This window comes from Aegilops tauschii, chromosome 4, assembly GCF_002575655.3.
Source record: "Aegilops tauschii subsp. strangulata cultivar AL8/78 chromosome 4, Aet v6.0, whole genome shotgun sequence".
NCBI lineage: Eukaryota > Viridiplantae > Streptophyta > Magnoliopsida > Poales > Poaceae > Aegilops > Aegilops tauschii.
The window spans coordinates 280,304,292-280,313,378 of NC_053038.3; the positions used below are offsets into that span (position 1 = coordinate 280,304,292).

At 39.8% G+C, this 9,087-nt stretch overlaps 1 long non-coding RNA gene across 24 annotated transcripts; it reads left to right on the forward strand.

Annotated features, from left to right (window-relative positions):
- Nucleotides 1-320: 320 nt before the first annotated feature.
- Nucleotides 321-6,480, forward strand: LOC109774964 (uncharacterized). 24 transcript variants are annotated; one of them, XR_006662608.2, is made up of 7 exons: nt 321-881; nt 1,285-1,493; nt 1,576-1,680; nt 1,981-2,028; nt 2,204-3,451; nt 3,592-3,776; nt 5,407-6,480. It is a non-coding gene; the product is annotated as an uncharacterized lncRNA (long non-coding RNA). The 24 variants fall into 24 exon arrangements; XR_006662597.2 differs by having other exon boundaries at nt 340-881; nt 2,204-3,314; nt 3,399-3,451; nt 3,592-6,480; XR_006662603.2 differs by having other exon boundaries at nt 342-881; nt 2,204-2,346; nt 3,399-3,451; nt 3,592-6,480.
- The last annotated feature ends 2,607 nt before the right edge of the window (nt 6,481-9,087 follow it).

The following is a 9,087-nucleotide window of genomic DNA, read 5'->3' on the forward strand; positions in this document are numbered from 1 at the left end:
GTAAGGCGGTTGGTGCCCTTCTTTCGCCGCAAGAAAGCCAATATCCGGATAAAAATCGTGTTCAAATTTCAGCCCAATCGAAGTTACGTATCTCCGGAAATTCTAACCTATAAGGATGCTAGCCAACTTGACTCCATGATGCTCCCTCGATTTGGTCCACTTCTGACCATTGGATCGGCCATCAGACGCACTTGGGCCATCTAATCTTCACTTAGTAGTCAAATTCATTTTTTTACCTCGCGGTCATTTTTACTGACCAATGACGGGTGGGCTCGTCTCATGCGTTCATTGGCTGGGTGTGCCTTTCCCATGTTCGCGAAGGATTCGCCAATCCGCTCCGCCCGCGCCCCACGCTCGACGTGCAGAGCAACCAAAAGGGTCAAACCCTAGCCGCCAAACCTTCTCGTCCCGAGCCCCACGTCCCCTTCGCCTCGTCTCCTCCCTGATCCATCCTCTCCCACGCCGCCGCCCCTCTCCCCGCTCGCCTCAGCCGCCTCCTCTCCTCCCCGTGCCGCCGGCCCCTTCCTTTCTCCCCGTGCCGCCGGCCACCTCCCTTCTCCCCGTGCTGTAGCAGAGATGCCTCAGTAGGGGCAGAACACCGGGGCTTTATCTCCCCTTGTCTAGCACCGGCCGGTGAACAAGACGGAGGGTAGCCAAGGGCGCCTCAAACGGCGGCTGCTCTTCTCCGGCTTGGACCAGAACCCCGGCGTCTGGGTAAGTGCAGAGGAGCAAGCAGAGCAGATGGTGCAGCCGGCCTCCTCCTCTCTCTCCCTCCCCTTGCTGCGAGCAGAGCAGATGATGTAGCCGGCCTCCTCCTCTCTCTCCCTCCCCTTGCTCTCACTCGCATTCGGCACCCTCCTCGCCGTTGGCTACATACCCAGGTTCATCTCTCTCTTTCTCTGCCCCTTTGTCTCTTATTTATTTGATTTGATCTGAGAATAGAATCACTAGCGATATGTATTTTAGATTTAGATCTTCAGAAAGAGTATGGGATGTCTGAGGCAAGCTTTTTATCCATGCATTTTTTCCTATTGCAATATTTAGTTGATTTCGGAATAGAAGATCTGGAAATATTCCTTGCAGATTTAGGACTGCAATTCACGTGTTTGTTACGCTTCAACATTGAGATCAAGAAGTATTTATATCAACTTTTTTTAAACTACACACAATTTTCAAGTTGCTCTTTCATTTTCTTTAAGGAGCTCCTTCAGTTAGTATGCTTGAATATCTGTGGTAGTTCTTCTTTCTGACATGTTCTCCTTCATCTCTCTTTATGTTCTACAGATATTTGATGAAAAAACTTTGATAAAGAAATATCAGCGTCGTCTTCATCGACATGAGCATCTCTATCGGACCATGCGTCCATGCCTCCCCATCTACCGTGCTGGAGTAGCCGCCTCCTGGTTGAGGTATCGCACTGCCACCGCTGCCGCTGCCTGGGTCCCTCCTCTCGCTCCTGCCGAGGTCGCATGTTCGTCGAGGCATCAAGACACGTCGGTTTTCTTTTCTTTTTCCCTATTTCTGTTCTTCCACTTGTTTCTTCTTCCTGGACCTCCCTGTCAACTGAAATTGCAGGCTGAGGTGAGCACCATGAGGAAGAGGAGGTCAGTGGCTGATATAGAGAGCTCCTCGAACGGGGAAGTAGCAGTTCTGGAGGAACTCGAAGATGCCATTTTTCAGGTATGTTCACAGGAAGAGGGGTTACTATTTTGGCATGTCCAGTTAGTTCATGTAACCTTTGCATCTAACTCTGTCTGGCTTGTCGAGATTGCATACATGGGATTGATGTGTTGTTTAAGTCCTTTTAGATGAAAAGAAAGTGCCTTTTTCTTTCTATATAGTTGACATGTGAATATTTATATTAACGAATGTAAGATTTTTCTGAATTTTATCTTCTCATTTGCAGTTTTGATGGGAATCACTACAAATAGTTATGGTCATGAATGTAAGAGTTTTCTGAATTTTACCTCTCATTTACAGTTTTGATGGGAATCGCTACAACAACAATTAGAAGAAACTGCATTGCAGGTAACCTTTGCATCTAACTCTGTCTGGCTTGTCGAGATTGCATACATGGTATTGATGTGTTGGTAAAGTCCTTTTAGATGAAAAGAAAGTGCCTTTTTCTTTCTATATAGTTGACATGTGAATATTTATATTAACGAATGTAAGATTTTTCTGAATTTTATCTTCTCATTTGCAGTTTTGATGGGAATCACTACAAATAGTTATGGTCATGAATGTAAGAATTTTCTGAATTTTACCTCTCATTTACAGTTTTGATGGGAATCGCTACAACAACAATTAGAAGAAACTGCATTGCAGGTTCAGAACCAATTTCTAGGGGTATCTACAAGCTGTTTTTATTCCATCTTGGTTTTAAATTGGTTAATTAGCATAGTATATTGATTGTTGAGCTTTATTTCATCTACATTTTGTTTTGAACATGTGTGCTTTAAGAAACTTAGTATTCTTCCCTATTTTGAAGAGCCCACAAAGAGACTAAAAAATGGTGATAGTCATGTCCAGAATGTCGAAAGCTTCATTTTGGTCCATTAGATAGTTTATAGCTTTGTCACTGGAGGTTAGGTTGTCGCACAGGGGTTGCTGCTTGTGAAAATTATATACAGCCACGAGTCCCTGACAAAATAATCGCAGCTTGTGAAAATTATATACAGCCATGAATGCTCCATAGTTCTACATGCAACACAGCTAATTACCGAATCTGCAATGCATGCTTATTTCTGGTAGAGGCTTAGTGGATGATTTAGCATTGTGTAAAGTCTGTCTAAGCTCCCGTCTCTTTTCTTTCTATAAACTGGAGGCCGGGATAGATTTCTTAATACCAATTTTGGATTGTTTGAGCACTGAACAATGTTAACAGGTTTACCATTTCTCATTTCTTAATACCATTTTTGGGATTGTTTGAGCACTATACCAATGTTTTGCTTTCTGCTAAAGTCAAAGATATTGTATCCAATGTTTTTCAATTGCCAACACATGCCAAATTTTGCATATTCGTTCCATGGAGAGTGTGGAAGTAATGTAATAATGTGGCACTGAGATTGGCGAGTGACGCCTACTTCCAGTGTACAGATTTATCAAAATGCACATGAGTTGTCCTATCAAATGTTCAGAAAACTGTTATGTGTTAAAACTGCTGCCAGATTAGTTCACATGTGTCTTTCTCTTTACATAATTTCTTGCTTCTTACTGAACTTTACGCTGCATTTCTCTGAACTTTCTTGCTTGCTTGATTGCGTCGCCTCAACTTTGGCTAGTGTTCTTCCCTCTCCCATATGGTCGCCATCTAGGTTCTCTTCCAGCACTTGCTCAGATCATCCGACAAGGCTCTCTGCCAGATGCCTAATTCTTATTTTCTGATGTTTTGTGTGCAGGATTATGGCAAGGAGCAGTGGTCGTTCGGGTTCTGGGGGAACGACATGCACAGGTTAACTCCGAAATTCAGAATTTAAGTCTTCGTATTGACATCCGAGACGAAGAGAAGTGCTGCAGAGACGCGTTTTATTTCAAAGTTACGATACTTATAAAGTAAACCATGCTTTGTCAACCTAATATGTGTATGTATAGGCAATAAAGGTGAAGAACAGAGTCTTTACTTCTTCTCTTCCAACGGATCTCCTAGCTAAATGAAGATATGGATAGGTGCTACTGAAGTAGCCAACATATACTTAGTATGGAGGAGAGCGCGTGGGTGTACATAATAGGGAAGCAAGTGAGATCCCAAGAAAATACGCATACAAGTATATCGCAAGGTGAATGCTATATTATTCTTAAATGAAAATTACACTAGGTTGACTTTTAATATACATGGAGCATCCTTTTTTCAACAGTCTAATTACTCCATGTAATTACTGCATCCATTTTGGTATGTGATACTACAAGTGTAAATTCAGGAGAAAAAAACTATGTTGTTTAGTGTGAGCTGCAAATTTAGTTTTTGTTGGTGGATTTCCTCAACCATATTTTCACTGCATAGAGTGGACTTGGTAGGAGTCTGTTATTCAGCTCTGTTCTATGTTTGGAGAGCACTCTCTTTTTCCCTTTTGTGGGAAAATATTTTATAGTGCACTAACCCATGATTAGTAGCTGTGGTATATGATGATTATCCAATGACAAAACTGTTACAGAAACCTTCATTTTGATAAGGAATCATGACCTAAGGTCTTTCTATACATTTGCCTGGCTAATTTGATATATATATATATATATAGGACAAATTTTATCTACCACCAGTGGTAGTTACCACCACTTGAGTTTTGTATGTTGTATGTAGTATCTATCAAATCGGAGAGTATGTACGCGTAGTATGTAGTATATAAGAATGTTTAGGTAGTATATATACTACTTTTTTGATAGTATGTATCGTATTTTGAGTATGCTCCTTTTTACATACAAATATGTACGTATTTCATAAATAAAATAAAAATCATGGGTCAACTTGCAATTTTTTCATGTAACTCACTTTGGAGTATCTTATATTTATTATGTAAACATACTTAAAATGTTAAAGCAGAATATATACTACCACATGTTAGTATATGAGACATGTGGGGTAACTACCCCCAGGTGGTAGGATGGATTTTCCCTATATATATATATATATTATTTTTACATTTCATCTTCTATTTCAAGTAAATTCTTGCCCAGCATGCTATTTACCACTTATACGTACTTTAGCCTGCACAATTGACGGACCTGCTACAGTTAAGTAGGAAATTTCAGGCATGGACCAAGGAAACAAGATGCTGATGGAGCGTCCTATATTGCTGCTACCTGATTTTCTGTGAACTTTCAAATTAGTTTTGCGCTGTCCTTCAACCACTGCTTTTTATAATCCAGAAGAATTGGTATCTGCATAGGCAATTGGTAGTGCAGTGCGCTTGCTTAGGCCATCAAACATATGGGTAGAGATAAGAGTTTAGGCACCCGGATAAGTGGATATAGAGATTGCAGGCCAATATATCATTAGCTGTACGATATGAAACAACTTAAGTGGCAATATCAAATGTTCTTCTCTTTTCGTAGACAAAAGGGATAATGTGTTTTACTATATATATATATAAAAAAATTGACATGCCATAGATATTTATGGTACGATGCCTTTCCCACACATTCAATGGACAGTCCACTTCCATATTTATTTCTTCTTACACCCAGAATATGTCTCTCTTTTAAGTATTGACTGAAACATTAGCAATAAAATTATTAGAAGAGTTTATTCTTGCCTACATCGAAGCACTATAATATCTACCATTCAGTTACAGTTTGAAGTTCATATATCGTAATAGTATTATAGGTTGTTTTTATATTTTTATCAATTGATGCTTTCTTATTAGATTTTTTTCAAACTGGCTTCCTTCTCAACATCCTATACTAATATAGGTTATTGGATAAAGTTCTGTACTGATAGTCCAAAACTTTGTGGTCGCCCAGGCTATTCAGCCTTTAATCATATTTAACATCATCAGGTAAGTAACGATGTCATGATCAGAAGTCATTGGCTATGTGCTATATATATGCGCATAATTTGATAAACTACATTGCGCATTCGATTGTTTTCAGGAACAATAAATTTGCTTAATTTTTTTAACTCAATGTGAAAATGAACATTGATGTTTTTTGTCCCTCGAAGGAGACGAGGTTTAATATTTGCTTACATGACCAGGAACATTAGGAGATGTTCAAATGAGTAGTTAAAGAAGAAGAGTTATTTGCAAAGATGGTATCTTTCTTTTCTGTACAAAGATGATGGCTATACCCACAATATTGCTCTTATTACCTTCTTTTGATGTAGACCTTGGCTCATTTTCGTAGCAACAAAAATTCTGAATTTATTGTGCGCACATGCTTATTTGGCCAATCAGGATAATAATAATTTTGCGGTTTTTGTACAAGTTTTATCAGTTTATTGTTTTCAAAATTAGAATCTTGCTGATTAACCTATCTGCATTTTGTAGTTCAGTAGCTACCTACACGAGGTTGGTCCATTAACTCTTTTGTAGAACCAGATTGTTGATATTTCCTCAGAAGTAAAATGTTACCTTTTCCTTTACTCGCTTACTTGAATCCAGACTATTAGGTACCCACCTTCCAAGATATATAAACAACCAAAAATATCACGTCAGGCTATGCTTTGGTTATTGATCAAACAACCAACACTCTGGTGTATAGGATCTCTGGATAAACAAGCTCGAGGAGGCCGTTGTTTGGTGCAGCCCATGACAGCAACTACACGATTGACCACTGAAGCAAGGTCCTTATATGGTCACTGAAGAAATCATCTTTCCTCCGACCGAAGGGCACTTTTCTTGAATCTTAGTCAGTGTCTGTTGTAATTTACTATCATCCCTAAGACAAACTTAATTCTGTGTTGCCGTTCTTTATCTCTATTGTTTAATCCAAATTACTACTGTGACATGATAACATATATGATGCAATGGAAAATATTCCTAAGAACTGCACGGACACAGTGCTTTATCATGTCTTGAGCACATTTTATTTATTGTGTTGCCCATGTGTACAACTACTTGGATCATCTAATTGCAGACTCAACTATTGTAAGCTACTAATGATCTAATATGTTACATTCTTACAATATTAAGCAAATATTTGAATTTAGCTATTGGTTTGAATTGGACTTTGCGCCATTTGGTGCAACAGGATACAGAATATTGCTAAATTGGAACTCATCTTCTCTCAAATAACCAAGGGTTTGACCTGGTATCTTGCGCCATTTGGCGCAAAATAACATTTGTTTTCTGGATTCAGTTTTGGTTCTTTTTGTAAATATAATCGGATGGTGATCTTAATGAAACATTGCATTTTTTCATTCGCTGGTACAATTGGCAAATAAATTTGTATCACTACCAATTTTATCAGATAAAAATACCAGCATGTTGTTTGTGGTGCATGTACGGTTGTAGTGAAGATGTGTGTAGGACGATGCATTGCTGGCCATGGAGCACTGCAAGGCTTCAGAGAAACGACTGGGCACTGTGCCACTTGTTCCTATCACCATGCAAGTTGTCGATACTTTACTGTTCAACTATTGATCACTCCCTTTTTCCTTTAATCTATGTGATGGTGTCCCTTACCATAAATACTTATGTGAATTCAGTAGAAATGATGTTTTAGGCATGTTTGATAGTTATGAAACAAAAATCATAGATGGTAGCTATTACTATTATGGAGGCGTTTTGAACTATTGTTCATCTGCTATTTATTGTTTGATGCTCCTTCGTTATTTTCATACAGAAGGGCTAAAGCTCCAATCATACATGTTTGCTTAAACCTAAAGCTCCTAACTAATGAAAATATTTTGAAAGCACTCATGATTTTGAAGGTACATATATTTTTAAACAAGAGCCTATGTATTTTTTTGCTCAAACACAAAGTCACTGAAAAACGCAAATGTTTTCAATGTGAACATGATTTCAAATGGGTCTCTGCGAAAATGGTAGCACGTATTTTGTGCTATAACATTAAAATATGTATACACGTTTCATTGTAGAAAACAATCTACCGTGTTTCCTATTAAAGGGGATTAAACCATGGATATTTTTTTCATCGCGAACATGGATTTAGTGTGCCTCTGCGCCATGGGTCCACTAGTTTAAGAAACGATGAAAGGGCAGAATCAGGGAACACAAAAACAGAGAGAGACAGAGAGACAGATCCAATCTCGGAGGGGCTCTCGCCCCTCCGCCGCCATGGAGGCCATGGACCAGAGGGGAAACCCTTCTCCCATCTAGGGAGAAGGTCAAGGAAGAAGAAGAAGAAGAAGGGGGGCTCTCTCCCCCTCTCTCCAGGTGGCGCCGGAATGCCGCCGGGGCCATCATCGTGTGACGGCGATCTACACCAACACCTCCGTCATCTTCACCAACATGTTCATCACCTTCCCCCATCTATCTACAGCGGTCCACTCTCCCGCAACCCGCTGTACCCTCTACTTGAACATGGTGCTTTATGCTTCATATTATTACCCAATGATGTGTTGCCATCCTATGATGTCTGAGTAGATTTTCGTTGTCCTATCGGTAATTGGTGAATTGCTATGATTGGTTTAATTTGCTTGTGGTTATGTTGCTGTCCTTTGGTGCCCATCATATGAGCGCGCACGTGGATCACACCATAGGGTTAGTTGTATGTTGATAGGACTATGTATTGGAGGGCAAGAGTGACAGAAGCTTCAACCTAGCATAGAAATTGATGCATACGGGATTGAAGGGGGGCCAATATATCTTAATGCTATGGTTGGGTTTTACCTTAATGAACGTTAGTAGTTGCGGATGCTTGCTAATAGTTCCAATCATAAGTGCATAGAATTCCAAGTCAGGGATGACATGCTAGCAGTGGCCTCTCCCACATAAAACTTGCTATCGGTCTAGTAAAGTAGTCAATTGCTTAGGGACAATTTCGCAACTCCTACCACCACTTTTCCACACTCGCTATACTAACTTTATTGCTTCTTTACATAAAACAGCCCCTAGTTTTTATTTACGTGCTCTTTATATTCTTGCAAACCTATCCAACAACACCTACAAAGTACTTCTAGTTTCATCTTGTTTTAGGTAAAGCGAACGCTAAGCGTGCGTAGAGTTGTATCGGTGGTTGATAGAAGTTGAGGGAATATTTGTTCTATCTTTAGCTCCTCGTTGGGTTCGACACCTTACTTATCGAAAGAGGCTATAATTGATCCCCTATACTTGTGGGTTGTCAATAAGCTGATCATAAATCCACAGTTCATCGATCTTGACAAACACGTCACAAAATAAGATTACATCGGATAGATCTCCAAGAACATTGAGGAGAACATGGTATTGAGAATCAAAGAGAGAGAAGAAGCCATCTAGGTACTAGCTATGAACCCATAGGTCTGTGGTAAACTACTCATGCTTCATCGCAAGGGCAATAGGGTTGATGTAGATGCCCTCTGTGATCGAATCCCCCTCCGGCAAGATGCCGGAAAAGACCCCAAGATGGGATCTTATGGGAAAAGAAGGTTATGGCGGCGGGAAAGTATTTTTGTGGACGCTTCTGGTCGTTTGGTAATATTTGGGAATA